Below are 23,949 nucleotides of genomic sequence, written 5' to 3'. Positions count from 1 at the left end.
TAGCCAGGGTCAGCTTGGCCAAAGCCACTCGAAGGGCCTTAGACCTCCGAATAAAGCAAGAAATGAGAGATTTAAAGCAAAGTTTGTCCTGGCAACGAAGCCAAAGCGGCACTGTCTGAAGGCGATAAAGTATTTTAGGAAGCAGGACCATTTTTACCATTGCCACGAGTCCCAACAGAACCAGTGGAAGATCCTGCCATGCCTGACACAGTTTCCCAATGACATCGAGGTAGCAAAGGACATTCTTAGAATAAAATATGACGGGGTTAGTACTCGAATATATACCCAGATAACAAACAGGGGCAGCCGAGGGTGGTATAGGGAGCAAAGCATGCCACGATTCCATGGGGCCCCCCAGCCAATAATAAGAGCTCAGACTTACTGCAGTTGACTTGCAACCCCGACAATGCCCCAAATTCCGCATTACCGCCAGCGCCTCGGTCAAGTGAGTGGGAGCCTGTTCCAGATACAGTAAGATGTTGTCCGCGAACAGGCTAATTTTGCATTCCCGGCCCCCCACCCAAATTCCCCGAACACTAGGGGCCTGTCAATATCTTGTAAGCCAAAGGCTCTATAGCCAACAGAAACAACAGTGGGGAGAGCAGGCAACCCTGCCTGGTTCCCCACTGTAGTCCAAACGCATCCGTCAAACTCCCATTGCTAAGCAACCGAGCCTGAGGGTGAGTGTACAGTGCCTTGATCCAGTCCAAAAAAAGCCCCATGAAACCATAACCCTCCAATATCCAAAATAAATACTCCCAGGAAATGCTATCAAATGCCTTCTCTATATCCAAGCCCACCACTGCAGATTGCCCCACCTTACCCTTATGCTCGTGAATAGCACCAAATACTTTCATCAGATTCATTGAGGCGTAGCAACTAGGCACACATCCCACCTGGTTCGGATGGATCAAGGCTGGCAAGAAACAATTTAGGCGCTGCGCCAAGGTCATAGCTAGAAACTTGACATCCTGGTCCAATAGCGAAATGGATGTGAAGGAGCCCACCAATTCAGGGTCCTTCCCTGGCTTGGGCAGCAGCACGATATGTGCCAGGTTCTCAGGGAAGCAGCCTGCAGCTCCCGCCACTTCATTACACATGTGACTAAGCAGACCAGCTAACAGGTCACGAAGCAACCGATAATATTCTGGACCAGGACCGGTGCTTTAGCTAAAGTTAGGGAGCCAATCTTGGTGAACATCTCATCCGCCGTTATGGGCACATTCAAGGCCGCCGGGGGAGCCCCAAATCTGCAAAGAAAGTAGTCATGGCTGCACTATCCAAGGGCCAACGCCCATACAAAGACTGGTGGTATTGGACAAATTGTTTAGCAATATTACGCTCTCTCACATGGCACACACCCTGGGCATCTTTAATAGTGGTAACCTGTCGCTTCTTGTGTGAGCAAATCAAATTCGTCAACAATTTCCCAGCCTTGCCCCCCAGCGATATAGCTTGTAGCGCTGAAAATACAAAGAGCGGTCTGCACATTTTGTGAGAAGCTCCTCAATCTGACGCCGGAACTCCTTAAGCTCCTAGTGATCCGCCTCCGATAGCGTACCGATGTGGGATTTCTGAAGGTCATGGAACCTCCCAGTCACAGAAGCTCCCCCTCCCACTTCTTCCTCTGGCCAGCTAGATAGACAATGACATGCCCACGAAGAACCGCTTTGGAGGCATACTAAAAAGTAATGGGGCCCATCTCACCCGTGTCATTCGTAAGTACCCAGCACGCTCACAGAAAGGTGCGAAACTCAGGATCATGATATAAGTGAGGAGGCAATTTCCAGAAGGATGTCCGTCTCGTGGAGGCAAGACTCAACCGGAGTCCCACTGGTGCATGGTCAGAAATGGTGCTCTCACAGATTTCAGAGCGAATGGCCATAGAAACAGGTGCTTATCCAGTAGAATGTAATCCAGCCTGGCATACACCCTGTGGGCATGGGAGTAGAAAGTGAAGTCAGTGTCATATGGGTGCAGGGTACACCAGACGTCTAGCAAGTCCAAATGTTGGGCAAGGAAGCCCACCTCCCGGTCGTCGTGATCATTTGTGCGCACTCTAGGTGGCTTGGAATCTACTCCTGGATTTGTGGTGATATTGAGGTCTCCCCCAGAACCAATTGATACTCAGGGTACTGGGAGATGTGGGAGAGAACAGAGGAAAATAATTTATGACAGCAGACATTGGGGGCATGCAGGTTGCACAACAAGAGTTTAAGACTCCAGAACTCCCCCAGAACTCTCACAAATCGGCCTGCAGCATCTTGAATTTGTTTATGAAGATGAAAAGATAAGTTCTTATGCATGAGAATGGCAACCCCTTGCTGTCTGCCTTCAAAGGCCGACGAAAACACCTCCCCCACCCAACTGCGGCGAAGTTTGGCATGTTCCAAGCAAGAGAGGTGGGTTTCTTGTAAGTAAGCAATGTCGGTGCCAAATTTACACAGACTGGAGAAAACTCTGGATCTCTTTACCGGGGACTTAATACCATCTACATTGAATGAGGTCACAGTCAATTCATCCATAATCACTCTGAAAAAGAGTGAAGTCAAAAGGCAACACACAAACCTCAACCACTCCAGGACCTCCCGCTGAGCCCTGTGGTGGTACGAAAGAAGCAAGCAGGCACAATGGTTGTTCAGAGACACCCCCCCCCCCCCCACCCGCACTCCATGCAACATCCCTGTCCCACACAAAAATGCCACTACCCACCCCATCCCCCATCCCCTCACACTCAACGCCCCTACACACACACTCCCAGACACACCACACTATCCACCAACCCCCCTCCCTCCCCCTATAGGCATGCTCTCCCCTCTAACATATCAATCCCAGCCTACCCGGAGGAAGCCCCCCTCCCAAGAAACCCCCAAATCCATATCCCTGCAAGACTAAACAGCAAAGGCAAAGTAAAAACAAGGCAGAACACAAAACACAAATCCAGGCAAAGCAGCCAGACCCAGCAAGCAGCAGAACAGGGAGCTTGAACTGGCTCTCCAAAGTGACGCTGGGTCCAGTCTCTCCAATGTGCTGGCTGAAGTGAGCCCAGCTTCACACAGGCAAGTTGCAGGTCCCCCGCAATTCCAGCCCGCCAGGAGAAACAGCAGGCCCAATGCACCTCCCATCCAAAGAAGTGCTCTCATGAAGGTCTAGCAAAGACACAGAGCCCAAAGCCCCGCTCCCCAGGGAAGGCAGAAGGCAGCATCAAGTCTGATCGCGGTGTCCACTTGTCCATCAGAGCAGGGCAGATGTTGGCAAACAAAGGGATGCCAGCAGGATAACTCAGGGTCTTCCACATCGGGCCAGTAAGCGGTATTTGCCGGCTGACCTCCAGGACACCCTGCGGACACTGCAGGAATAATAGGAAGGTAGGGCAGTCCGTGCAGTCAGGAGGCACAAAGACGAGAGCATGGGACCCTGCATAGCGCGCAACCCAGCAATCAGGCATCCAAGAAGCCTACTCGTTAAGGACAGAGAGGTCTACAAGTCCAGCGAGCCAGAGGCAGGGCTCAGGCAGTCAGCCAATCCACAAAGGTGCGGGCCTCGTCAGCAGTAGTAAGATTAGTGGTCACACCGGCATGCCAGACTCGCAATTTGGCAGGGAAGACCAGGGCAAATTGAATGCCCTTATTGTGCAGAGCCGTGCAGAACGAAGACATGATCTTACATTGGGCTGCCACCCGGACAGAATAATCATTGAAGACCAATACTTTATGGCCCTCAAACTACTCCAGGGCCCCCGCTCTCCAGAACACCTTGAGGAGCTCTTTGGCACACCAGTTGGTGTTAACGGACTATGGCTGTTCGCGGTCTCCCCTCACCCGACGGTCTCACTCCAATGCGGTGGGCCCGCTCGCATTCAAAGCGTGCTGGGCCATCGGTCAGTCCCAGCTTTTCCAGAAGCCACTGGCTGAAGATTTTGTAGAGGACCTAATCGGGCACCAGCTCTGGGAGCCCCACCAAGCGAAGGTTGTTGTGCCGGCTCCGGTTCTCATATTCCTTCAGTTTATCGGCCAACTCCCCCAACTGCTTCCTCAGGTCCATCACCTGTGCCACAAGGCCCGTACACATGTCCTCCTGATCAGACACTCGCCACTCCACCTCCATTAGCCGCCGAATGTGGGAGTCAAATTTCTCATGCATCTCGACGACTGCAGACTAAATTTTGTTGAGCCAGTCCACCAGGGCAGCTGACACTGATTTGGTGATGTCAGTGATCCAGTCGCCAGCTGGAATCGTGAACATAGCCTGTTCAGCCACCATCTTTTATTTTTCCATACGAACGTAAGATTTGCCACTGCTGGGTTAGACCAGTGGTCCATCGCGCCCAGCAGACCGCTCACGCGGCGGCCCTTAGGTCAAAGACCAGTGCCCTATTTGAGTCTAGCCTTACCTGAGTATATTCTGTTCCAGTAGGAACTTATCCAACCTTATCTTGAATTCCTGAAAGGTGCTTTCTCCTATAACAGCCTCCGGATGAGCGTTCCAGTTTTCTACCACTCTCTGGGTGAAGAAGAACTTCCTTACCTTTATATGGAATCTATTCCCTTCTAACTTTAGCGAGTGCCCTCTCGTACTCTTCACCTTGGATAGAGTGAACAATCTCTCTTTCTCTACTAATTTAATTCCCTTCAATATCTTGAATGTTTCGATCATGTCCCCTCTCAGTCTCCTCTTTTCAAGGGAGAAGAGGCCCAGTTTCTCTAGCCTATCACTGTACGGCAACTCCCTCAGTCCCTTAACCATTTGTCGCTCTTCTCTGGACCCTTTCGAGTAGTACTATATCCTTTTTCATATACGGCGACCAGTGTTGGAAGCAGTATTCCAGGTGGGGGCCCAGTACCACGGCCCGGTATAACAGCATGATAACCTTTTCAGATCTGTTCGTGAGCTCCTTCTTTTTTTTTTTTTTTTTTTGTAATCATTTTTATTAGAAAGGGTACAACAGAGTAACAATGATACCATAATCTCAAATACAAGAAAAGATATACACTCTCCACAAAGAGCTACCAGGATGGGACAGGTGCATCAGAGCAACAGCACAACAAAGGAAAATAAAAGAAAACCAGCCCAGCCTCCCCCCCCCCCCCAACCCCCTCGAGATAAGGCGAGGAAACAGTTGTCACAAATAGGCAATAGAAGAGCGTCGCAGAAAGCACAGAAAACGTAGAAAGGTAGAGGGCCCCAAAGTCCCCCATAGGGGGAGGTGAGGCAAAAAATGTCACCCCAAGTCACCCAGCTGACCCCTTGCATTTTCATAATTATGGTAAATACAGACACCCCACCCAGAACCGCTCCCCAAAAGAGGGTCCAAGCACTCAATACAACACCATCCAGCCACACAGACAGACACTCCACAAACACAAGCACACACCCCATTCAATCTCCCCCTCTCCTCCCCCATACCGTGCGACCAAAGGTAACTGCAGAAACACCTTCCATAGTGCCAGATATGCCAACACCTCAGGGTTCAAGGATTGTTTATAATAGCAAAGCTCGGTCTAGGAGAATCCTTCGTTTGGAACGCGATTTGGCAATTGCGAAGCATCAATATACTGCTAGCCCGACTCATGCAGCGAAGAAAAACTTATTGTCTATAGAGACTAACTTAACTCCTATATACACGAGCATACGATGAAAATGTTATTTTACCAGAGGTTTAAATATCACCGCAATGGTAACCGCTCGGGGAAATTATTAGCTTATTGGGCAAGAGAACAGCGGTTTGTTTTTGGTCTTAAAGATGACTTGGGGAATATACGCCACAAAACGGATCAGATATTCTTAGATTATTTTCGGGAATATTATGAGCAGAAGGACTGGGGTGCGGGCCCTCTTATGGGGGATTATTTGGAACACTCGGGTCTTCCTAAGTTAACTGAGTTAGATGTGGAAATTCTTAATGCGCCCCTTACTCTGAGAATTACACTCTGAGAATTACAGAAGACGATCCAGATTCAAAGAAATTACTCTGCCCCGGGACCTGATGGCTTTACCGCCAAATTTTACAAACTGTTGTCATAAGAACACAAGAAGTTGCCTCCGCTGAGGCAGGCCAGAGGTCCATCTCGCCCAGCGGTCCGCTCCCGCGGCGGCCCATCAAGCCCATTGCCTGAGCAGTGGTCCCTGACTAGCTCTATAACCTATCTCCACTCCTATCCCTATACTTCCCTCTTCTCCTATCCCTATAGCCTACCTCTACACCTATCTATACCCCTCAATCCCTTTGTCTTCTAGGAATCTATCCAAACCTTCTTTGAAGCCCTGTAACGTGCTCCTGTCTACCACAGCCTCTGGAAGCACGTTCCATGTATCCACCACCCTCTGGGTGAAAAAGAACTTCCTGGCGTTTGTTCTAAACCTTTCCCCTTTCAATTTCTCTGAGTGTCCCCTTGTACTTGTGGTTCCCCATAATTTGAAAAATCTGTCCCTGTCTACTTTTTCTATGCCCTTATTTTTCTATAGTCAGACGATTTCTAGATGGTTCAACATTGAAAGAAGGCTGGACATTCAGCGAATAGAGCCAGTGTCAGTTCTCCTTTGTACCTACCACCACCTTTGTTCCAGGTTTCCCTCTCTCCCTCCTCTGTTATGATCTTGCATCTCTGTTCTTCCTCAGGGTCTCTCCCCCTCTGTCTGCACCTCCCATAGTCCAGCATCTGCCTCCTGTCTTTCTCCTTTGATCCAGGCCTTTCTCTGTCTTTCTTCTGCTTACAACACCCCCCCCCCCCCCCCGTCTGCACCTCCTATAGTCCAGCATCTGCCTCCTGTCTTTCCCTTTTGGTCCAGGTCTTTCTCTCTCTTACTTCTGCTCACAACCCCCACCCCCTTCTCTGCCTCTCTCTCTCTCTCTCCTTCCTTTCTTCCTCCCTCCTTCCTATGTCCCCCTCACTGCCTTCCAGCCTTTGTCCCATCCCCACCCCCTAAGCCAGCCTTCCTGCCTGTCTCCCGTCATGCTGCGCTGAAGCCTGACCTACCCGCCACTGATTCTTCCTCCTCACCCCGCCCCCCCCCCCCCCCCCCCCACGGTCTGCCGCCCGCTGCTGCAGCAAATCCAAGAAGGAAAGGGCCAGGCGCATGGCCCTCCTCTCCGTGACTATTATGAACAGGTCATAGCTGGGGGGAGTTTTCAAGCGGGAACCAACGAAGCTCTCATAAAGCTTATTTTAAAACTGGGTAAGGATGCCTCTTCTCCTGACTCTTATCGCCCTATATCGCTTCTTAATGTAGACATTAAAATATTAGCAAAGATATTGGCAGATAGACTTTCTACTCTTCTTCCCGGAATTATAGGACCGGAACAGGTGGGTTTTGTTAAAGGTAGACAGACAGTGCAGAATGTCCATAGGGCGCTTTTGACAATGGCTCATGCACAATCGCAAGCCATACCCATGTTATTAGTTAGTTTGGATGAGGCACATGCTTTCGATCAGGCGGACTGGAACTACCTATTTGGGGTTTTGGACTACTTAGGTGTGACTGGTTGGTATGCAAGAGCAATAAAGACTTTGTATAGGGGCCCAGTGGCTCGGCTCTTAAGTTAACGATACTACTACAGCCGCTTTTCCAATTGGCCGGGGAAGAAGACAGAGATGTCCATTATCCCCACTTCTTTTTCTGCTCTATTTAGAGCCTTTCTTATGCACTATATCTAAAGAACTAGACATAGGGCTATATTCACTAAGCAAACCGATCGTGTACCGATCGGTTTGCGACCACTTAACTATCAAATTTCCCTCTGGCCTGATTCACTTACCTCTCCTGTGATCCGCTTGGAATCTTTGCATGCAAATGAGGTGAAATGCATGCAAATTGGACATCGACCCAATTCACTAACCAAAATTTCGGATCGAACTGGACTGGCCACTCAACCCAAGAAGCGACTGCTGGAGACCAGTCAAAAACGTCTTTTCGACTCTCCAGCTCCATAGAAGCCCTGCTCTGCCCCATGTCTCCTGCCTGCTCACCCCGATCTTCCAGCCCAGCTTTCTGACCTGAGCTCCTACTCTCTGCCGCCTTCCCTGCAGTTCGAGCCCGCGGGTTTAAAGCGGGGCTGCACTGCGGGAAACGGCGGCAGATAGCAGGAGAGATCTGCCCGACACCCACCCCCAGGCTGCAGTCTCTCCTGCCTGCCTGCCCTGCTGTTTAGTGAATCCTGCCCATAGTGGGAGTTGCTTTTCCTACTCAGATGGTTCAAGCATTGGCCTTCGCGGATGACTTGGTTTTTACTTTGACTCAGTGTTCCATCACTCATCTGCAGCACTCCTTAGAGGAGTTTCAGTTTTACTTGGGCTTTACGCTCAATTATCAAAAATCTACGGTCTTGGCCATTCCCTCTACTATACAAGATACCTGGGAGGGTAATTTTCCGTTTGCTTGGGACCGGACCTCTATCAAATACCTGGGAGTGTGTTTACTACTTTATATGCTTGCAATGTTTCCTCATTATTAGGGGACACATTGCAATTGCTGCATACCTGGAAAACTTTCCCCTTATCAGTAGCTGGATGAGTAGCCTTGTACAATATGGTGCTGTTTCCAAAGTGGCTATACCAATTCCAAGTACTTCCCTCTTATTGTCTCATGCTCATCGGGTTCAACTTAGTAGAGGGCTTCAGCGTTTTGGGGGGGCAAGAGACCCCGTATGACTTTTCATAGGCTTTGCCTTCCTAGAGAGCAGGGAGAATATGGACTGTTAAATATTCAGTGGTATGCATATTAATGATTGGTTTAGGGGTACCTCTTATTTCTCTGCTACTGCAATAGAATTGTCATTGTTATCTCTCTATCATATTAGTTATTTATTACATGTGGCAGCCCCAGCCCTCCGTCCTGTGGTGGCACAAGATCCTATATTTGCCCCTGCGAGGTAGACATGGCGCTGGGTGTACCGTTGTTTGAAATTGTCCCCTAAGATTTCTCCCTTTCTCTCGCTTCAGGGAAATGGGGACTTTCTGCCGGGTATACAATCTGTATCTTTTCAGAGGTGGGCCACTTTTGGTTTACATTATATTTTTCAGATGTATACAGAAGAGGGTCGACTTGCTTCTTTTGCTTCTCTGCAGCGTACATTTGGACTTTCTGACATAGACATTTTTGCGTATTTTCAAGCACGTCATTATGTTTGATCCTTGCCTGCTTGTCATTTGATGGAAACCTGTCAAGAGACTCTTTCAGAAGATGTTTAGTTTGCTCAACAACTGATTCCTCTTCGCTTTCCTCATGTGGGCATTCATGACTGTCAATCGGGCCCTAACTTTAACATTTTAGCAGCAACCTGGGCCGAGGATTTATAGTGTGTTCTTACTGCCCACCAGGTGCAGCAAGTGGTGAAAAACTTGCGAAAGGTGTCCTCCAACATTCTACACTGGGAACTGCAGCTTAAGTTTGTTCTTCGCCTCTACATTTTGCCTATATGAGCCTGCCGGATGGGTATCACCCAGCTACATCGATGTACTCGGGCACATGCTTCGCTGGGACATATGTTTTGGTCCTCGCATTCTTCAGTTCTCGCACCTATATTACCTCTCTCTGGGGTTGGCGGTGGACCCCGACTTCCAGAGCACTATTTGGATTCTATGATATAGCTTCTCCCAAACCTAAACGCCTTTCAGCTTTTGTAGCCCGAGCGATATTGCTTGGCAAGAAGACAATTTTGACACAGTGGCTGGCCAGTGACACCCTGACTTAAAGTCAATGGAGATCATTGATGATTATACATGCCTCTTTGGAACATTTTACCGATTTTAAAACTGGGCCTGGCCAGCAATTTAGTTTGATTTGGGAGCAATTATGGCTGAGCTTAACTCCTATGGCCCAGAGTAGACTACTGAATTTGTAACTTAATTATTTCTTGGCTCCCAGCACTCAGGGATTCTTTTGTTTATGTTTGGGGGAATGGGGGGTAGGGAGGAGGGTTTGTATTAGTGCATAAATGTAAGTATCCAGTTGTTCTGCTACAGTTGTTTATACGCACGTTGAAAATTAATAAACATATTTAAACATAATAGCAAAGCTTGAAGAGGGCCACTTCAGACATCTGACCCAGTCAGCTCTCCTGGGGTATATCCCCCTTCTGCGTCCAGTGAAGCAAGATAGTTCTTTTGACAGTCAGAAAGGTCATACAGATAAATCGCCGCTGGGGTACTGAGAGGCGGCCTTGAGCTTCCAGCAGTCTAATCACCCAAGACTAGCATTTTATAATCCCATTCCAAATCGGTTTGCAAGACCAATTGAAGCTGTGCAAAAGACTGGTTCCACAGAGTAAGTTTGGAGCACTCCAAAAAGGAGTGTAAAAATGTCCCAAGGGCCCCCTCACATTTACTGTACAGTGCATCACCCCAAAGGCCCATTCGGGCGCCCCGAGCCCTAGTAATGTATGCCTTGTGAAGAACCTTGAACTGAGTTTCCTGCCAAGCCGCAGACTTCACGAAGTCATGCAAGATGTGAAAGAGCTCCTGGAAAGCCTCAGGCGTATAGTGAGCAGATAAATCATGATTCCACGCTTCCCGCAACTGAGAAAGGAGGCTCTGTGAGTGAACGGTGCTAGCTACCCTATACCAGACGGATAAGGAACCTCCTGCCGCCGGGATTCGAAAAAGATACTTGGCCAGAGGCCCACACAACCACCCTGACCCATGCAGCTGCTGAAGAAATGGCAAGCTTACAAATAGGCGAAAATTTGATTGTTCGGTATGTCCAAGCGCTCCTTGAAATGAGCAAACGTGGAGAATGTGCCCGTATCGCCATAAATCATCGCACAGAGAGTTCGAGCCCCACGAGAGGCCCAAGCTGCAAAGTGGTTATGGCCAAGGCCCAGCAGGAAATCAGGGTTCCCCAGCAACTGCAGGAGTGGAGATGCAAAGGGAGTCCTTGCCTGAACCCTACGCCACCACCTCCACACCAAACAGAAGGGTCTCAGGAACCGAAGATTAGAGGGCAAGCCCCTCCCCCCCCCCCAGTTGCACGGGGGGAGTGCAAGAGATTCAGGAAGGTAAAAGGAGCGCACCAATCCGTCAACCACCCCAGGGGGAAAACCAAGCAGATCCCGATATCCCCTCATGGATGAAGTGCAGAAGAGCCGCCACATTATACACTAACATTGGGGAGTCCTAGACCACCCTGCCCCCTAGGGAGGGTCAGCTTGGCATAGCTGATGCGCGCCGATCGGTGTCACCACAAGAAAGAGGTAAAGACAGATCGAAGTTTGCTGATATCGCACTGCAAGATCCAGAAGGGCACTGTAAAGGATAGAGAAGTTTAGGCAGGAGTATCATCTTAATTAGAGCAGCCCGTCCGAACAGTGACAAGGGGAGATCCTTCCATGTACAGCAAAGAAGTCTAATTTTCTCAATGGCAGCCAGGATGTTATGCTGGTAAAGAACCTGCGGATCGGGATGTAAATAAATTCCAAGATACCGCATCGGTTTGCGCACTGGAAGGATAGGCAGGTGAGCATGCCAAGGCTCCCAGCCGAGGCCAACGAGGGGCAACAATTCCAACTTCTCACAATTCACTTTGAGGCCCGAAATAACCCCAAAATTGGACACCAAGCGAAGAGCCACCGGCAAATGAAGAAGGGCCTGGTCAAGAAAGAGCAAAATGTCATCGGCTAACAGAGTGAGACGGAACTCAGTATTCTCCACCCGGATCCTTCGAAAGTCAGTGCTGGCACGGATCTTAATAGCTAAAGGCTCCAATGCTAAAACAAACAAGAGAAGGGAGAGGGGGCACCCCTGGCGAGTCCCCCGGCACAGTTCGAAGAACGTTGAAAGGCCCCCATTAATCAGAAGTCGGGCCTGGTATATAGGCCCTCAATCCAGTGCACAAAATTCCCAGTCACCCCATACGCCGGTAGCACCCAGAATAAATACTGCCAAGATATGTTATCAAAGGCCTTCTCGATATCAAGGCCCGCAATTTCAGAAATGCCACCATCACCCCTGCGGTTATGCAGTACCGAGAGTGCCTTAAGCAGGTTCATAGAGGCATAACGTTGGGGAACAAACCCCCACCTGATCCTTTCCAATAAGCTGCGGTAGGAACACATTTAACCGAGCCGCTAAAATTGAGGCTAGTAACTTAACATCCTGGTTCAATAAGGAGATAGGTCAGTAAGAGCCTACCTGGGTAGGGTCCTTCCCCGGTTTGGGGAGCAAGGTGATATGAGCCAAGTTGCTCCGAGGGCCCGTAGGCCTAAGAGATAAGTAATGAAACTAGGCCCCCAGAGGTTGAGCTGATATATCAGACAAAAGCTTGTAATACTCCGGGCCATAGCCGTCTGGGCCAGGCGATTTAGCGAGGTGCAGTTTCTTGATCCCTAGACAAATCTCTTCCGCTGATATTGGCGCATTCAATTGGGCCGCCCGAGTCTCCAAGAGCCGCAGTAGCAGTAGATCCTTAAAAAATGCGAGCCCTCTCCTCCTCAGTGTAATCCTGCATCACATAAAGCACCCTATAAAATTCCACAAATTGATCTCTCCTTGCTTATTCCGCACCATTCGGATAAGTTGTTTTTTCCTGTATGGACGAACTAAATTTGCGAGAAGCTTGCCCACCTTGCTCACGTCAAAATTTCTGATAGTAAATGCTTTGTTGGGCCCGCTGGTCAAGGATATTGTTGATCTGAAGACGAATAGACTTAAGTTGCTGAAGTTCATCCACATCCAAGCTGGTGTGATGACGCCGACGCAGAGCGGCCAGTTTCCCCGAGAGGGTCAGGAGCTCCGCACCCTGCTTCTTGCGCTTGGCAGTGACATACTGAATAATATGCCCCCGCATAACCGCCTTGGAGGCCTCCCAAAAAATTTCAGGATCCACGTCCAGAGTTTGGTTATGAGAGTCGTACTCGAGCCATTTAGCTCTAAGGTAGGTATGAAAGTCCTTGTCACCATATAGGGCTACGGGGAAATACCAAGATAGTCCAGGCGCGAGTACATGTTGTGGAGATTAGAAAAAAATGTATATTCTCGATCAAACTGATGCAGCGTTTTCCACGCATCCACCAACTCCAACTGGCCACAGAGAAAGTTCACCCCCCGCTGATCATGATTGCTCGGCCTCGGCTTGACAGGGGAACAATCCAAGGAGGGGTCAGCCATGATATTAAAGTCCCCACCAACAACCAGCTGATAAGATAGGATATTGTGTCAGTAGCCCCAGAAGCCCCGAATAGAATTTGTGACTATAAATGTTAGGAGCTTAAAGATTACAAAAATAATAATAATAATAATAATTTCATTTTTATATACCGCCAAAGCCATGAAAAGTTCGTGGCGGTTTACAACAAGAAGCGCTGGACAATCAGCGAAGAGGTCAACAATTCCAAGACATCTATACAATCTTATATAATGGAAGAAGTAGAAAACTATATAGTTCTTAAGGTTAATGGTTGAATTTGCAGTGCTATAAAATTCTTAGTTTACAAATTGAAAAATTGAGCTAGGTTGAGGAGTGCATGATAATGTTACTCAGCCAATCGTTCCATTTGCCTGCCTGGAAGGCGAGGGTTCTGGCCAGGAATCATTTGTAGTGGCAAGCCTTTATTGTTGGGTAGGTGAACAGATGTGTTCTTCATGTGGGCCTAATAGAACTTGCCAGATTAAATTGGGAAACTAGGTAAGTGGAGGCCAGACCAAATATTGATTTATAACACAGACAAGAGAACTTAAACAGAATTTGCACCTCCAGGGGCAGCCAGTGGAGTTTTTGATAATAGGGGCTTATATGATCTCATTTCTTCAGCCCAAAAATCAATCGAACTGCTGAATTTTGAATGGTTCTGAGTCTTAGAATGTTTTTTTAAGGATCCCAAGTAAATGATGTTGCAATAAACAAGCATGCTTAAGATGGAAGATTGAACCAGTAAGCGGAAAGATACTGCATCAAAGTATTTTCTGATGGTTCTGAATTTCCAAAGTAACAAGAAGCATTTTTTAACCAGTAAATCTGTGTGAGCATTTAGAGTAAGGTGGCGGACCAGATTCACTCCCAGAATTTTAATGGAATGGTCAATAGGGAAGACCTGACCATTCAAGGAGATCGATGAGTCTTTGATTTTGTCGTTAGGGCTTGCCAGGAAAAATTTAGTTTTGTCTGTGTTGAGCTTCAATTTGAAGTCGGTCATCCATCATTCAATTTGTTCTAGAATGAATGATATATGAATCTTTGTCTCGGAGGTCAGAGTAATAAGTAGAATAACTATGGTGATATCATCAGCATAGATATAAAATGTAATTTTTAAGCTTTATAGTAAGTTCCCCAGTGAGGCAAGGTATATGTTGAACATTGTAGGGGATAGAGGAGAGCCCTGCGGGACTCCACAAGAATTTACCCAACTACAGGATTTTTTATTGTCACTATAGACTTGATATACCTTTAAGTATATTACTGGGCGTATAGTGGTGAAAGATGATATCTTCAGTCTTACGGGGCCCTCGGTAACCAGAGGACACTCGCTGAAAATCAGGGGAGGGAAATTTCAGGGTGATGCTAGGAAGTACTTCTTCACCGAAAGGGTGGTCGATCATTGGAACGAGCTGCCTCAGCGGGTGATTGAGGCCAGCAGCGTGTTAGATTTCAAGAGGAAATGGGATATTCATGTGGGATCTCTAGGAGAGTAAGAATCAGGGAGTGGGTCACTGGTATGGGCAGACTCGATGGGCTATGGCCCTTTTCTGCCGTCAATTTCTATGTTTCTATGTTTCTATGATATGACCATTTGCTCAGAAAAACCCCAAAACCATTTTAACATGTTACCTGAAAGACCGATTGATTCCAGACAGTCAATCAGAATGACATGGTCGACCAGATCAAAGGCACTACTCAGGTCTAGTTGCAGAATTAGGGCACTGGTACCCTGACTGAATAAGGTATGAAGGAAATCCAGCAGTGATGCAATGATATTTCAGTGCTGAACCCAGAACGAAAACCAGACTGATTGTCTTGCAGTATGCTAAATTTGTCCAAATACATTACTAGTTCCTGGTTGACCAAGCCTTCCATCAGTTTAACGAAGAAGAGAGTGCTCGTGATTGGTCTGTAATTAGAGGTCAGTTTGGTATATTCTTTAGGATTTTTGATGATCGGGGTGATCAGAATCTGGCCTAATTCTTCAGCGATTACAGGGGGGATAGCAGTACTGGCTATTGACGCAGAGAAGGCCTTTGATAGGGTCATTTGGGACTTTCTTTGGGTTGTTATGGTCAAAGTAGGCTTAGGCCCGGTACTCTGTAGGTGGGTACAAGCCCTGTATGCTTGGCCTAGGGCGTGTATTAAAATAAATGGGTCTTATATCGAATTTTTTGACATCGGAAGAGGTACAAGGAAGGAGTGCCCGTTGTCCCCTCTGTTATTTGCATTGTCCATTGAAACTCTTGCAGAGGCGATCCGTGTGCATCCTGGTTTGCAGGGGGTTAGGGTGGGGGCATATGAACATCGCATTGCACTTTTTGCAGATGATATTCTATTGTATATTTGGGACCCGGGGGGTACTCTTCCTATTATTTTAGATATTTTTCGAATGTATGGGGGCTTATCAGGGTTTACAGTTAATATGGATAAGACAGAATTGATGGGTGTCAATTTAGAAGAGTGGGTAGAAAGGGGGATTTTACGGGGCTTTCCTTTTCGACTGGCGGGGGAGAAATTTAGATATCTTGTCATTCAGATTACTAAGGATTTGACTCAACTTTATTCAGCTAATTATGGACTGCTGTTGGTACAGGTGAGACGAGATCTTCAGCAGTGGAAGGGGCTGTGGTTGTCGTGGGGAAGAATAGCGATGTTGAAAATGAATATCCTCCCCCGGTTGTTGTTTCGATTTCAAACGCTGCCTATTCCCCTTCCTAGGGGCCTATTGGTAGGTTTGAAGAGAACCTTCTTCAGGTTCGTTTGTCTCGGTTGACTAAAAGGGTTATGTGGGCCCCTAGAGAACAGGGTGGGAGGGCGGTACTGAATCTTCTCTGGTATTATCAGGCGGCTCAGCTTCGTTTTATTTTGGATTGATCTTTGGAGGGGGTTAATTTGGGGGTGCAGATGGAACAATTTTGGGTTGGGCAGAAGCCTCTGCGAGACTGGATATGTCAACTGGGGATTGGTTGCGGGGGATGGAGAACCCTTGTCTTAAGCATTTAATTATTTTTTGGGGACCTATGAGGAGGCAGTGGGGGATGGGGAGGGGGGACCTCTTCTTTGGCGGCTATATGTCGTGAATCAACTTTTCCAGTGGGAGGTTCCTCTGGGATTTTTGCTAGGTGGGAGAGGAGGGGGATTCGGGTTTTTCGGGATATATTCTTCCCTTTGATGTTTTGCAAAAGAGGTACTCTTTGCCTCCTGGTGATTTTTTTTATTACTTACAACTTAAGACATTATATCCAGGCCCAGGGGTGGTTGGTTGATTCTCCGGGGGGTCAGGAACAAGTGGAAAATTTATGGTTAATATTGGGGAGGGTACCTCGCCCGATTTCTGTCCTGTATTTTTTTCTTCGGGGCTGGACTAAACCTATTTTTTTCTTATCGGGATAAGTGGGAGGTAGATTTAGGGTTTAGACTGTCGGAGAGTCAATGAGACATAATATGTTCTGAAATACGTAAAGCGTCAGTGTGTGTGTTGGTTCAGGAGAATGCATATAAAATTGTATCTCGCTGGTACTATACTCCGGATCGTTTACATGTTATGTTTCCTAATGTACCCGATATTTGTTGGAGATGTGGGGAGGGAGGAGGGACCTTTTTCCACGTCTGGTGGGATTGTGCTAGGGTCAGACCCTATTGGGTTATGATTACTGGATGTTTGACTGCCTGGTTAGGAGAGCTGGTTTCGCTTACTCCACAGACTTGTTTATTGGGTCTTACTAACCTGAGGGATATCGGGTGGCGTAGAAAGCTCCTTCGTTTGGGTTTTTCTGCAGCCAAATGTTTGTTAGCCTCTTATTGGAAAAAGCCAGTGGTGCCTACCGAAGGGGAATGGAAGGATAAGGTGGGGTCTTTATTGCATATGGAATGTGTAACTGCTAAACAACATGGATATTTTGATGTGCATCACAAAGACTGGGATTTGATTTTTGGCAAACTTAGGGGTTGAGTATTGGTGAATTTTTGAGCGGGGAGGGAGGAGGGGTGTTGGATGTTTTCTTTTGCAGGGGAGGAACAAGTGGATGGGTGGGGGTTGGAGGGAGGGGTGTGTGGGGAGGTTTGGTTATTGTATTGTTGACGGGGGAAGATTTTGCTGGGGGTATTTTGTCATTTGTTGGGAGGGAATTTTTGGTGGGAGTGCTATGGGTGGTGGACCTTGTATTTTGATTGTGCTTTCTGTATACTGTTTGATGGTCCCGAATGGGATGTTTGTTGATTTTGTTGAATTTTTTTCATTAAAAATTTATTGCTACAAAAAAAAATAAAATAAAATAGTGGGAAGGCTGTGGAGGAGGAACCACCATTGCATACACTGAAGGTGCGATGGGAGAGATAGGAAGAAAACCAGGAGAGGGCAGAACCCTGAAATCCCAACAAGGACAGTGTATCAAGGAGTAGGTGATGATCAACAGTATCAAAGGAGGCAGGGTGAGAAGGATGAGGATAGAGTCTTTGGATTTGGCCAAGAACAGGTCATCGGAAACTTTAGTAAGGGCAGCTTCTGTGGACTGACTGAAGCGGACTGTGGACTGACTGAAGCCTGACTGAAGTGGATCCAGAATAGCATGGAATGAGAGGAAGTCCAGCCAATGGCGGTAAACAGCACATTCAAGTAACTTGGATAAGAAGGGGAGGAGGGAGATGGGGCGATAGTTGGAGGGACACATGGGGTCCAGTGAGGATTTCTTGAGGAGGGGTGTGACAACAGCATGTTTGAAGGCATCAGGGACAGTTGCAGTAGAGAGTGATAGGTTGAGGATATGACAGATAGGAAGGATAACAGAGGGCGAGATAGCACAGATTAGGTGAGTTGGAATCAAATCGGAGGAGCAGGTAGTGGGTTTGGCGTACGAGAGAAGATGTGTGGTTTCCTCCTCAGTGATCTCAGAGAAAAAGAAGGTGGCAGGTGTTGAGGAGAGGTTAGTAGAAGAGGCAGATGGAGGGAGGTAGAGGGGAAGCAGCCTGGTTGAGAGTTCAAGGTGAATCTACTGAATTTTATTGTAAAAGAACTTTGCCATTGTCTGGGGAGAAATTGAAGGAGAGACAAGCGGCGAGGGTGCTTTGAGTAGGGAGTTTAGTGTGGTAAAGAGATAGCAAGGATTGGAGCTAAAAGAAGTGGTTAAGTGGATTTAGTATTCTTGTTTGGCCAGCAAGAGGGCAGACTGGAATGATGTCAGCATGAATCTGAATTGTATGAAGTCTGCGAGCGCATGGGATTTAAGCCAGAGACATTCAGCATAATGGGCACATGAGCACAGGTTGAGCCAGGGTTGGGGGTTGGCACGCCTAGCAGTACGTGAGATTGGAGAAGCAAGGGTTTCTAGAGCAGAGGAGAGAATGGTATTATAAGAGAGAATGGCTTCATTGACAGTCTTGTGTGATATAGTAATTGAGGAGAGGGATGAGACAGCAGTGGAGAATAGTGCTGCCCGATTCGAATCGGTTCACCGATTCACTTCGGGTGAATCAATTTATATCGATTCAAAACAAAAAAAAATAAAAAATCGGTTCCAGATTCGACTGACCCTCCCCCTCTAAAGCAGGAGCGGCAGCGCTGCTCTTGCTGGCTGGCCGCTGCCGCACCTGCTTTAGAAGGCGAGGGTCAGTCAGGAAGGGCTGCTGTCGGCTTCACCCCCCCCCAGCGTCCATTTCCCCCCAGCGTTCGGTTTCCTCCCCCTGGCCTCCCCGCACCGTTTACTTTTGAGGAGCAGCCTGCAGACAAGATCGCGATGCTAGTGATCTTTGCACTGCTTCTGAGCTGTTTCCTCCGCCGCGATCCTGCCTCTGACATCAGAGGAGGGGCAGGACCGCAGCAGAGGAAACAGCTCCGAAGAAGTGCAAAGATCGCTAGCACCGTGATCTTGTCTGCAGGCTGCTCCTCAAAGGTAAAAGGTGCGGGGAGGCCAGGGGGAAGCCAGAAACAATGGGAGGCCAGGGGGAACATGCAGGCCTTCCGGGGGGGGGAGTGAGCAGTCCTTCGGGGTGGGGGGTGGGACCTTCAGGGGGGACAGGCAGGCAGACCTTCAGGGATGGGATGCAGGCCTTTAAGGGGGACATGCAGGCCTTCAAGGGGGACATGCAGGCCTTTAATGGGGGACAGGCCTTCAAAGGGGAGAGACAGGCCTTCAGGGGGAGGTGCAAGCCTTCAGGGGGAGGTGCAGGCCATTAGGGCAAGGTGCAGGCCTTTGGGGGGGGACAGGCAGGCAGGCTTTCGGGTGGGATGCAGGCCTTTAAGGGGGGGGGGACAAGCCTTCAAGGGGGAACAGGCCTTCAGGGATGGTGGCACAGCCCTTTACAGATGGGGTGCAGGCCTTCAGGGGGGGGACAGAATTTCAGGGGAGGGGGGCCCTGGTGTAGAAGTACACAGAGAGGGAGGGAAGGGGGATTCAAAGAGACGTTCATATACCCGTCTTTGGAGGGAAGAAATAATGGGTCTGAAAATAGAGGAGAGGGAGAGAGATGATGGACAATGGGATTTTGGGAGGGAAGGAACAGAAAGGGAGAGAAGTTGGACATAAGGGATGGTGTGGAGGGGGGGATAGAGATATTGGATAGGAGGGTAGTTGGGAAAAGAAAGGGAGAGATGGTGGACCCTGGGGTGGTGGGGAAGGAGGCAAAGATATTGGATGAAAGGGTAGTTAAGAAAAGGTGGATCTATGGAGGGAGACAAAAAAAAGGAAAGATGTCAGACCTCCTGGGGAAGGAAGGGAAACGGAAGGGGAGGACAGAGATAGCAGATGGATGGTTAGCACGGAAAAAGAAGAAAGAAGGAGAACCTGGCAAGCAAGTTATCAGAAGACAACCAGAGCCTGGGATCAACAAAATTTGAATAATGACCAGACAACAAAAGGTAGAAAAACTAATTTTATTTTCTGTTTTGTGATTACAATATGTCAGATTTGAGACGTGTATCCTGCCAGAGCTGGTGTTAGACCGCAAACGTGAACTAGGATTTAACAGAGAGAGGAAAAGTCTTTTTTGTTTGTTTATTTTGTTTACACCATAGCGCCAGTGTGGTTAGGAGAAGCCAAAGGGGGTGAAGAGGCTATAAAATAAACCCACCAGAATGCAAAAAACATCCAACTGGGCAGGAAAATCAAATCGAAAAACCAATTCAATAGGCTGAATCAAATCAAAATTTTTTTTCCTGAATTGGGCAGCACTAGTGGAGAGGGTCCTGGGGGTCAATAGCCTGAAAGTTCCTGAATGTGTTGGTGGCGATCTGGGGGGAGTAGGGTAATGAATAGTGAATGTTAACAGGTGGTGGTTAGAGAGAAGAGTGGTATTGCAGAATTTGGAGGTTGAGCAGTTGGAGGAAAGAATTAGGTATATACCATATACCACTCTTCACTCTGCTCATCCATTAAAAATTTAGGATATTTTAATGTAGTGTTTAAATTAATATCTTTTAAGCATGAAGGAAACATATAGCACAGTTACTTACCATTAACAGGTGTTATCTGGGAACAGCAGGCAGATATTCTCACACGTGGGTGATGTCATCCAAGAAGCCCTGGTAGACAGTTTTAAAAGTGTATCGCCACTTTAAGAACTTAAGAATGCTCACAAACTGCCCACATCACGCATGCGCAAGTGCCTTCCCGCCCGACACAGGTTTGCAGCTTTTAGTTCTGTAAGCAAGCTAAGAAGCCAACCAGGGGAGGTGGGTGGGTTGTGAGAATATTTGCCTACTGTCCCCAGATAACACATTATGGTAAATAACTGTGCTTTAACCTAGAAAAAGCAGGCAGCATATTCTCATATGTGGGACTCCCTAGCTTACTAGAATGAGATGGAGGGAGTGTTGGCTATTAAGAAAATAAATTTTACAATACAGACAGTAGTGAGATGTGAATATATGAACTGAGGACCAAGTAGCAGCTTTACATATTTCCTCAATAGGAGTCGAGTGTAGAAAAGCAAGAAAAGCTGCCATAGGCTCGGATCTTGTATGCTGTGATGCAACTCAGTTGCAGCCCAGTCTGAGCATAAGAGAAAAGGATACAAACTACTAACTCTGTATGTATAGCTCTCTTGGATACAGGATGTCCCAACTTATTAGGATCAAAGGAGTTGAAAAGTTGAGACGATGCTCTATGTGGCTGAATTCTCTAAGTAGGAGCATGATGAGCCATTTCTCCAGAATGAGTCTTAGAAAAGAATCCTGGAAGTACGATAGATTGATTTAGATGACCTTCTAAGACTACTTTTGAAAGGAACTTTGGATGGGTGTGAAGCACAACTTTGTCATGATGTGTACGGTGTATCTGCCACCAGTGCTTGAAGTTCACTTATTCTTCAAACAGAGGTAAGAGAGATGAGGAAAAAAAACACTGTCCACGTCAGGTATTTCAGATAAGCCGAAGACATTGATTCAAAAGAAAACTTCATAAGCCTAGAGAGAACAACATAGGTTGAGGGGTGGTAGACTCAAGAGTAATGTTAGGAAATTCTTCTTTAAGGAGAGAATAGTTGATGCCTGGAATGTGCTTCCAAGGGAGGTGGTGGAGAGGAAAATGGTGACAAGAGTTCAAGAAAGCGTAGGATGAACACAGAGGATCTCCAATCAGAAAATAATGGTATATATTGAATAGCTAAGGCCAGTACTGGCCAGTACTTAGATTTCAGCAAAGCCTTTGACACAGTTCCTCATAGGAAGCTCTTGAACAAACTTGAAGGGCTGAAGTTAGGACCCAAAGTGGTAAACTGGATTAGAAACTGGTTGTCAGAGGGTGGGTAGTTAATGGAAGTCGCTCGGAGTGAGAAAGAATCAAGATTAAGACCTGCATGAAAATGTACGCGAAGACCCCTGAGACCCCAAAAAGTTATACAAAGAGAGACATTGTGCTTATAAATTCAAGCCTCTGGACAATCATAGTTCTGCCTGTCAGCAGGAGACGATATGCTCTATGAGGGATTCACCTTTGCTCTAGTAACTGGCAGAGATCTGCTGACTGTGACATCATTGGATAAACTCAAGCAACAGTACAGGATAAAATGTCCTACCAAAGAATTATCAGAACTATTGACAGAACTACAATCAAGCTCAGGACAGAGGAGGCCTGCAGTGTCAGGGAAATAGAAAGGTCAGTTTTGACACTAGGTGTCGGCATGCTTCAATATGGCTCCATGATAAGTGTATAGGCCATATAGCCAATAGAAATGATGCATGTGACAAACCAATGAAAAATGAGATGTATTGTAATCTGTAACTAGATGGTACCCTAGGCTACTGAACTAAAATTATATAAGTGGCATTCCGGCTGGCATAGCCCGGAAAGGCGGGGGGCGGGGGGCAGGGGGAGGAGAGAGGGAGAACGGATCCATGAACAGAAACTGGACACTTTGTATGTATGTTATCCTTTTAGCCCAATGTGCTGTACTTTGTTGTTTCATGTGAGCTGCCTTTTGCTTATTGCTAATAAACTTAAATTATAACAGCAATTGGATTGTAACGAGGTCAGTTTTATAATAAGATCTGCAGCCAATCTTATTAGGAGGAAGGAAAGGTGAGTAGTAGAGTCCCTTAGGGTTCGGAACTTGGCCCGATCCTGTTCAATATGTTTGTAAACGACATTGCTGAAAGGTTAGAAGGTAAGGTTTGCCTTTTAGCGGATGATACCAAGATTTGTAACAGAGTAGACACCAAGGAGGGAGTGGAAAATATGAAAAAGGATCTACAAAAGTTAGAGGAATGGTCTAATATCTGACAACTAAAATTCAATGCAAAGAAATGCAGAGTAATACATTTAGGGATTAATAATTGGAAGGAGCCATACGTGCTAGGAGGTGAGAAGCTGTTATGCAAGCATGAGGAGAGGTACCTTGGGGTGATAGTATCCGAAGATCTAAAGGCAAAAAAACAGTGTGACAAGGTGGTGGCTGTTGCCAGAAGGATACAGGGCTGTATAAAGAGGCATGACCAGTAGAAGAAAGAAGGTGTTGATGCCCCTGTACAGGTCATTGGTGAGGCCCCACTTGAGAGTATTGTGTTCAGTTTTGGAGACCGTATCTGGCGAAGGACATAAGAAGACTTGAAGCAGTCCAGAGGGGGGCGCCAAAAGACGTATGAAGAGAGACTGGAAGCTCCCCCACCAAATTAAATTGAATCAGTAATTTAAAGAGTGGGTAAGGTTGGGCAGACTGGATTGACCATTTGGGTCTTTATCTGCTGTCATCTACTATGTTACTATGAGCTGGAGTGAGCTTTGATGGAGACTCCAGTAGATGTACAGTACCGGACAGAGCTCTGGGTTTCTGGCCCAGAAATATCTAAGAAAAAGAACAATTTATAGAGTATATGTTTGGGCAGACTGGATGGACCATTCGGGTCTTTATCTGCCGTCATTTACTATGTTACTATGTATTCAGGGTGGGGCACTCAGCTCACTAGAAATTATTTTCATGGGATTGGGGAGTCTGACAGTACCCACTTAGAAAAAAACAAGGAATATTTTTTTTGTTATCAGGAAAGGAGGCGAGAGATGCGGGACCCCACTTGAAGCAGGAAGGATTTTCTTTGTCTGAGGCATCACACCTTATCTCAGATCAATGTTTCCCAGCCCTTGTTTGGAGCACTCATCAACCTTGTGCTGGGGTGAGAATTCAGAGCTAGAAAGAAAGTCTACAATAGATTTTAGCATGTGTGTGTGTGTATGCTTTGCATGCATTCTGCATCCCCACCACATAGTACAATGGGTTTCATGTACTAATATTCTTATTGCATCGGGAGAGAGATAACTCCTTGATTTTCTCATGATAAAATGCTATGATAAAGATTGGTGCAAGTTACAGAATCGGGACCCATGTTTACTT

General features: G+C 47.1%; 1 protein-coding gene across 9 annotated transcripts in view; it reads right to left on the bottom strand.

Annotated features, from left to right (window-relative positions):
• The window catches only part of YEATS2 (YEATS domain containing 2), a 1,675,245-nt gene that overhangs the window by 1,554,069 nt on the left and 97,227 nt on the right, over positions 1-23,949 (bottom strand). The gene's annotated exons all lie outside the window — the stretch shown is intronic.

The sequence above is a fragment of the Geotrypetes seraphini genome, chromosome 9 (genome assembly GCF_902459505.1).
Source record: "Geotrypetes seraphini chromosome 9, aGeoSer1.1, whole genome shotgun sequence".
Lineage (NCBI taxonomy): Eukaryota > Metazoa > Chordata > Amphibia > Gymnophiona > Dermophiidae > Geotrypetes > Geotrypetes seraphini.
Note: the sequence above shows the minus strand (reverse complement) of the source record. Positions and strands in the feature narration are given on the sequence as shown.